Raw genomic sequence first — 7705 nt, forward strand, 5'->3', positions numbered from 1 at the left:
GTTCTGGGAAATCGCAAGGTGATCGCTAGCATCAGTGAACAAAAGCAGTCTTATCCCCTTTCGAAAGCTGGATTCTTGCGGCCTAGAACCTGTGTGCAAAAGTGTGGAATGGCCCAGCTCCTATTCACTGCAGGCACGCTTGCGAGGGAAACGAGTATTTTGCCCAGAGAAATCAGGTGCTTTCAATTCTTAGGGGGAGCTAATCCCACAGCCCTCGTTCGTTCTGGGAAACCACAAGACGACCACTAGTCTCATCGTAAGGACCAATTTTTCCCCCTGGCAAGCTCTGCGTGCAGCAGTTTATATGAGGTCTTTGTCGTGGATCACCTTAAATGGAACACCAGTAGACCTTTCAGGTCTCCTAGGGCTCGCGCATCCGCACCGTTTCCCGTGCAAATACACTGAGTACCCCAAGTGTCCTTTCTGCATGCTGATCATCAGACAACTGTGCCGGCCCTTCCGAACACTTCTTGGCATGCAGAATCCAGGGCGACACACTGCTCCCTTCCTCGGAGAACCAGGTTGACACAGCTTACAGACACCTCGGGAACATATTCCCAGCCGGTCTAATGGGCTGGGCAACTTTGACTCAGTGCAGAAGAGTGACGTGCCATGAGAGACACCCTCTGCCCAGCGTTCCTTCTGCGAACTCATACTTGCCGGCTCTCTACATCATGCAGGAAGTGGATGTGACATCCAACCTGGTCAAAGACCACAGTTCAGCACTTTACACTGGTAGGCCTCTGGAAGAGGCAGTGCCAAAAAGGCCTTCCTCAGGCCTTCTATCGGTTAGGGAACTTGCGACACTTACACACCTGCTCATTAAAATTGATTCAGCAAATGGCCCAGTGTTGCGTGTGTCTGCCTTCGCACCTCAAAGACTGCAGGTACTTATGTTGCCTATTAACTAGCATAGGAGGCCCTGCTTAGAAAAGCAGTCTCTTCCCGTTTGGAAAGCGGCATCCTTGCGGCAACAGAGCTGTGTGCAAAACGCTGAAAAGGCCAAGCGTCTATTCAGTGCAGCAACGCCTTTGGAAGAAAACACTAATTTCCACAGAGGAACTGGGTGCTTGCAATCCTTGGGGGGAGCTAATCCCGCGGCCCTCGTTCTTTCGGGGAAACCGCAAGGTGACCACTAGGCTCCCCATAAGTTCCTCTTTTGCCAACGGGCATGTTGGGCATACAGCAGTTTCCATGAAGTGTTCGTCGTTGTGCTGCATACATGGAACTCGAGGATGCCTTTCAGGATGCAATGGGCTCTCGCGTCCACACTGTGTACCGTGCAACTACACTGAGTACGCCAAGTCTCCTCTCTGCCTGCTGAGCAACAGACAGCCGTGTAGGCCCTTCGGAACACTTCTTGGCATGCAGAGTCCAACGCAACACACTGTTCTCTTCCTTAGAAAGCTAGGTTGACATAGCTTGCAAAGAGCACTGGAACACAGTCCTACACGGTCTCATGTGCTGGGCCACTTGGACTCAGTGCGGAAAAGTGTCTTACACCGAGAGAAACCTTCTCCTCTGCCTTCCTTCTGGGAACTCATACCTCCTCGCCCTCTACCTCAAGCAGGAAGTCGAGGTGAGATCCAACCTGAGCAAAGAGCACAATTCCTCACTTTGCACTGGCAGGCCCTTGGAATATGCAGTGCCAACTCGATTTTCCTCAGGCCTTCACTCGGTTAAGGATCTTGCCACACATAGAAGTCTGTGCAATAAAACTTTTTTAGCCAAGGGCCCAGTGTGTCGCGATGGTGTCCCTTTGCAGTTCCAATTCTGCAAGTACTTATGTTGGGTGTTAACTAGGTTAGGTGGCCCTGCTTAGAAAACCAGCATTTCTCTCTTTGGAAATCTGGATACTTGTGGCCTCGGAGCTGTTTCTGAATCCCTACATATGCCCAGCTTCTACTCACTGCAGGCACACCTCGGGAGGAAACCAGTAGGTTCCCCAGACAAAAAGGGGGCTTGCGCTTTCAGAGGGGAGATAATCTGTGCCCCACGTTCGTTCTGGGAAATCGCAAGGTGATCGCTAGCATCAGTGAACAAAAGCAGTCTTATCCCCTTTCGAAAGCTGGATTCTTGCGGCCTAGAACCTGTGTGCAAAAGTGTGGAATGGCGCAGCTCCTATTCACTGCAGGCACGCTTGCGAGGGAAACGAGTATTTTGCCCAGAGAAATCAGGTGCTTTCAATTCTTAGGGGGAGTTAATCCCACAGCCCTCGTTCGTTCTGGGAAACCACAAGACGACCACTAGTCTCATCGTAAGGACCAATTTTTCCCCCTGGCAAGCTCTGCGTGCAGCAGTTTATATGAGGTCTTTGTCGTGGATCACCTTAAATGGAACACCAGTAGACCTTTCAGGTCTCCTAGGGCTCGAGCATCCGCACCGTTTCCCGTGCAAATACACTGAGTACCCCAAGTGTCCTTTCTGCATGCTGATCATCAGACAGCTGTGCCGGCCCTTCCGAACACTTCTTGGCATGCAGAATCCAGGGCGACACACTGCTTCCTTCCTCGGAGAACCAGGTTGATACAGCTTACAGACACCTCGGGAACATATTCCCAGCCGGTCTAATGGGCTGGGCAACTTTGACTCAGTGCAGAAGAGTGACGTGCCATGAGAGACACCCTCTGCCCAGCGTTCCTTCTGCGAACTCATACTTGCCGGCTCTCTACATCATGCAGGAAGTGGATGTGACATCCAACCTGGTCAAAGACCACAGTTCAGCACTTTACACTGGTAGGCCTCTGGAAGAGGCAGTGCCAAAAAGGCCTTCCTCAGGCCTTCTATCGGTTAGGGAACTTGCGACACTTACACACCTGCTCATTAAAATTGATTCAGCAAATGGCCCAGTGTTGCGTGTGTCTGCCTTCGCACCTCAAAGACTGCAGGTACTTATGTTGCCTGTTAACTAGCATAGGAGACCCTGCTTAGAAAAGCAGTCTCTTCCCGTTTGGAAAGCGGCATCCTTGCGGCAACGGAGCTGTGTGCAAAACGCTGAAAAGGCCAAGCGTCTATTCAGTGCAGCAACGCCTTTGGAAGAAAACACTAATTTCCACAGAGGAACTGGGTGCTTGCAATCCTTGGGGGGAGCTAATCCCGCGGCCCTCGTTCTTTCGGGTAAACCGCAAGGTGACCACTAGGCTCCCCATAAGTTCCTCTTTTGCCAACGGGCATGTTGGGCATACAGCAGTTTCCATGACGTGTTCGTCGTTGTGCTGCATACATGGAACTCGAGGATGCCTTTCAGGATGCAATGGGCTCTCGCGTCCACACTGTGTACCGTGCAACTACACTGAGTACGCCAAGTCTCCTCTCTGCCTGCTGAGCAACAGAAAGCCGTGTAGGCCCTTCGGAACACTTCTTGGCATGCAGAGTCCAACGCAACACACTGTTCTCTTCCTTAGAAACCTAGGTTGACATAGCTTGCAAAGAGCACTGGAACACAGTCCTACACGGTCTCATGTGCTGGGCCACTTGGACTCAGTGCGGAAAAGTGTCTTACACCGAGAGAAACCTTCTCCTCTGCCTTCCTTCTGGGAACTCATACCTCCTCGCCCTCTACCTCAAGCAGGAAGTCGAGGTGAGATCCAACCTGAGCAAAGAGCACAATTCCTCACTTTGCACTGGCAGGCCCTTGGAATATGCAGTGCCAACTCCGTTTTCCTCAGGCCTTCACTCGGTTAAGGATCTTGCCACACGTAGAAGTCTGTGCAATAAAACTTGTTTAGCCAAGGGCCCAGTGTGTCGCGATGGTGTCCCTTTGCAGTTCCAATTCTGCAAGTACTTATGTTGGGTGTTAACTAGGTTAGGTGGCCCTGCTTAGAAAACCAGCATTTCTCTCTTTGGAAATCTGGATACTTGTGGCCTCGGAGCTGTTTCTGAATCCCTACATATGCCCAGCTTCTACTCACTGCAGGCACACCTCGGGAGGAAACCAGTAGGTTCCCCAGACAAAAAGGGTGCTTGCGCTTTCAGAGGGGAGATAATCTGTGGCCCACGTTCGTTCTGGGAAATCGCAAGGTGATCGCTAGCATCAGCGAACAAAAGCAGTCTTATCCCCTTTCGAAAGCTGGATTCTTGCGGCCTAGAACCTGTGTGCAAAAGTGTGGAATGGCCCAGCTCCTATTCACTGCAGGCACGCTTGCGAGGGAAACGAGTATTTTGCCCAGAGAAATCAGGTGCTTTCAATTCTTAGGGGGAGCTAATCCCACAGCCCTCGTTCGTTCTGGGAAACCACAAGACGACCACTAGTCTCATCGTAAGGACCAATTTTTCCCCCTGGCAAGCTCTGCGTGCAGCAGTTTATATGAGGTCTTTGTCGTGGATCACCTTAAATGGAACACGAGTAGACCTTTCAGGTCTCCTAGGGCTCGCGCATCCGCACCGTTTCCCGTGCAAATACACTGAGTACCCCGAGTGTCCTCTCTGCATGCTGATCAACAGACAGCCGTGTAGGTCCTTCGGAACACTTCTTGGCATGCAGAATCCAGGGCGACACACTGCTTCCTTCCTCGGAGAACCAGGTTGACACAGCTAACAAACACCTCGGGAACATATTCCCAGCCGGTCTAAAGGGCTGGGCAACTTTGACTCAGTGCAGAAGAGCGACGTGCCATGAGAGACACCCTCTGCCCAGCGTTCCTTCTGGGAACTCATACCTGCCGGCCCTCTACATCATGCAGGAAGTGGATGTGACATCCAACCTGGTCAAAGACCACAGTTCAGCACTTTACACTGGTAGGCCTCTGGAAGAGGCAGTGCCAAAAAGGCCTTCCTCAGGCCTTCTATCGGTTAGGGAACTTGTGACACTTAAGACACCTGCTCATTAAAATTGATTCAGCAAATGGCCCAGTGTTGCATGTGTCTGCCTTCGCACCTCAAAGACTGCAGGTACTTATGTTGCCTGTTAACTAGCATAGGAGGCCCTGCTTAGAAAAGCAGTCTCTTCCCGTTTGGAAAGCGGCATGCTTGTGGCAACGGAGCTGTGTGCAAAACCCTGAAAAGGCCAAGCGTGTATTCAGTGCAGCAACGCCTTTGGAAGAAAACACTAATTTCCACAGAGGAACTGGGTGCTTGCAATCCTTGAGGGGAGCTAATCCCGCGGCCCTCGTTCTTTCAGGGAAACCGCCAGGTGACCACTAGGCTCGCCGTGAGATCCACTTTTGCCAACGGGCATGTTGGGCATACAGCAGTTTCCATGAAGTGTTCGTCGTTGTGCTGCATACATGGAACTCGAGGATGCCTTTCAGGACGCAATGGGCTCTCGCGTCCGCACTGTGTCCCGTGCAACTACACTGAGTACGCCAAGTCTCCTCTCTGCCTGCTAAGCAACAGACAGCCGAGTAGGCCCTTCGGAACACTTCTTGGCATGCAGAGTCCAAGGCGACACACTATTCTCTTCCTTAGAATCCTAGGTTGACATAGCTTGCAAAGAACACTGGAACACAGTCTTACAAGGTCTCATGTGCTGGGCCACTTGAACTCAGTGCTGAAAAGTAACTTACACCGAGAGAAACCTTCTCCTCTGCCTTCCTTCTGGGACCTCATATCTCCCCGCCCTCTACCTCAAGCAGGAAGTCGCGGTAAGATCCAACCTGAGCAAAGAGCACAATTCCTCACTTTACACTGGCAGGTCCTTGGAATACGCAGTGCCGACTCGGTATTCCTCAGGCCTTCACTTTGTTAAGGATCGTGCCACACGTAGAAGCCTGTGCAATAAAACTTGTTTAGCCAAGGGCCCAGTGTGTCGCGGTGGTGTCCCTTTGCAGTTCCAATTGTGCAAGTACTTATGTTGGGTGTTAACTAGGTAAGGTGGCCCTGTTTAGAAAACCAGCGTTTCCCCTTTGGAAATCTGGATACTTTTGGCCTCGGAGCTGTTTCTGAATCCCTAAATATGCCCAGCTTCTACTCACTGCAGGCACACCTCGGGAGGAAACCAGTAGGTTCCCCAGACAAAAAGGGTGCTTGCGCTTTCAGAGGGGAGATAATCTGTGCCCCACGTTCGTTCTGGGAAATCGCAAGGTGATCGCTAGCATCAGTGAACAAAAGCAGTCTTATCCCCTTTCGAAAGCTGGATTCTTGCGGCCTAGAACCTGTGTGCAAAAGTGTGGAATGGCCCAGCTCCTATTCACTGCAGGCACGCTTGCGAGGGAAACGAGTATTTTGCCCAGAGAAATCAGGTGCTTTCAATTCTTAGGGGGAGCTAATCCCACAGCCCTCGTTCGTTCTGGGAAACCACAAGACGACCACTAGTCTCATCGTAAGGACCAATTTTTCCCCCTGGCAAGCTCTGCGTGCAGCAGTTTATATGAGGTCTTTGTCGTGGATCACCTTAAATGGAACACCAGTAGACCTTTCAGGTCTCCTAGGGCTCGCGCATCCGCACCGTTTCCCGTGCAAATACACTGAGTACCCCAAGTGTCCTTTCTGCATGCTGATCATCAGACAGCTGTGCCGGCCCTTCCGAACACTTCTTGGCATGCAGAATCCAGGGCGACACTCTGCTCCCTTCCTCGGAGAACCAGGTTGACACAGGTTACAGACACCTCGGGAACATATTCCCAGGCGGTCTAATGGGCTGGGCAACTTTGACTCAGTGCAGAAGAGTGACGTGCCATGAGAGACACCCTCTGCCCAGCGTTCCTTCTGCGAACTCATACTTGCCGGCTCTCTACATCATGCAGGAAGTGGATGTGACATCCAACCTGGTCAAAGACCACAGTTCAGCACTTTACACTGGTAGGCCTCTGGAAGAGGCAGTGCCAAAAAGGCCTTCCTCAGGCCTTCTATCGGTTAGGGAACTTGCGACACTTACACACCTGCTCATTAAAATTGATTCAGCAAATGGCCCAGTGTTGCGTGTGTCTGCCTTCGCACCTCAAAGATTGCAGGTACTTATGTTGCCTGTTAACTAGCATAGGAGGCCCTGCTTAGAAAAGCAGTCTCTTCCCGTTTGGAAAGCGGCATCCTTGCGGCAACAGAGCTGTGTGCAAAACGCTGAAAAGGCCAAGCGTCTATTCAGTGCAGCAACGCCTTTGGAAGAAAACACTAATTTCCACAGAGGAACTGGGTGCTTGCAATCCTTGGGGGGAGCTAATCCCGCGGCCCTCGTTCTTTCGGGGAAACCGCAAGGTGACCACTAGGCTCCCCATAAGTTCCTCTTTTGCCAACAGGCATGTTGGGCATACAGCAGTTTCCATGACGTGTTCGTCGTTGTGCTGCATACATGGAACTCGAGGATGCCTTTCAGGATGCAATGGGCTCTCGCGTCCACACTGTGTACCGTGCAACTACACTGAGTACGCCAAGTCTCCTCTCTGCCTGCTGAGCAACAGACAGCCGAGTAGGCCCTTCGGAACACTTCTTGGCAGGCAGAGTCCAACACAACACACTGTTCTCTTCCTTAGAAAGCTAGGTTGACATAGCTTGCAAAGAGCACTGGAACACAGTCCTACACGGTCTCATGTGCTGGGCCACTTGGACTCAGTGCGGAAAAGTGTCTTACACCGAGAGAAACCTTCTCCTCTGCCTTCCTTCTGGGAACTCATACCTCCTCGCCCTCTACCTCAAGCAGGAAGTCGAGGTGAGATCCAACCTGAGCAAAGAGCACAATTCCTCACTTTGCACTGGCAGGCCCTTGGAATATGCAGTGCCAACTCCGTTTTCCTCAGGCCTTCACTCGGTTAAGGATCTTGCCACACGTAGA

Source organism: Balaenoptera physalus (genome assembly GCF_965194825.1).
Source record: "Balaenoptera physalus genome assembly, chromosome: 6".
Lineage (NCBI taxonomy): Eukaryota > Metazoa > Chordata > Mammalia > Artiodactyla > Balaenopteridae > Balaenoptera > Balaenoptera physalus.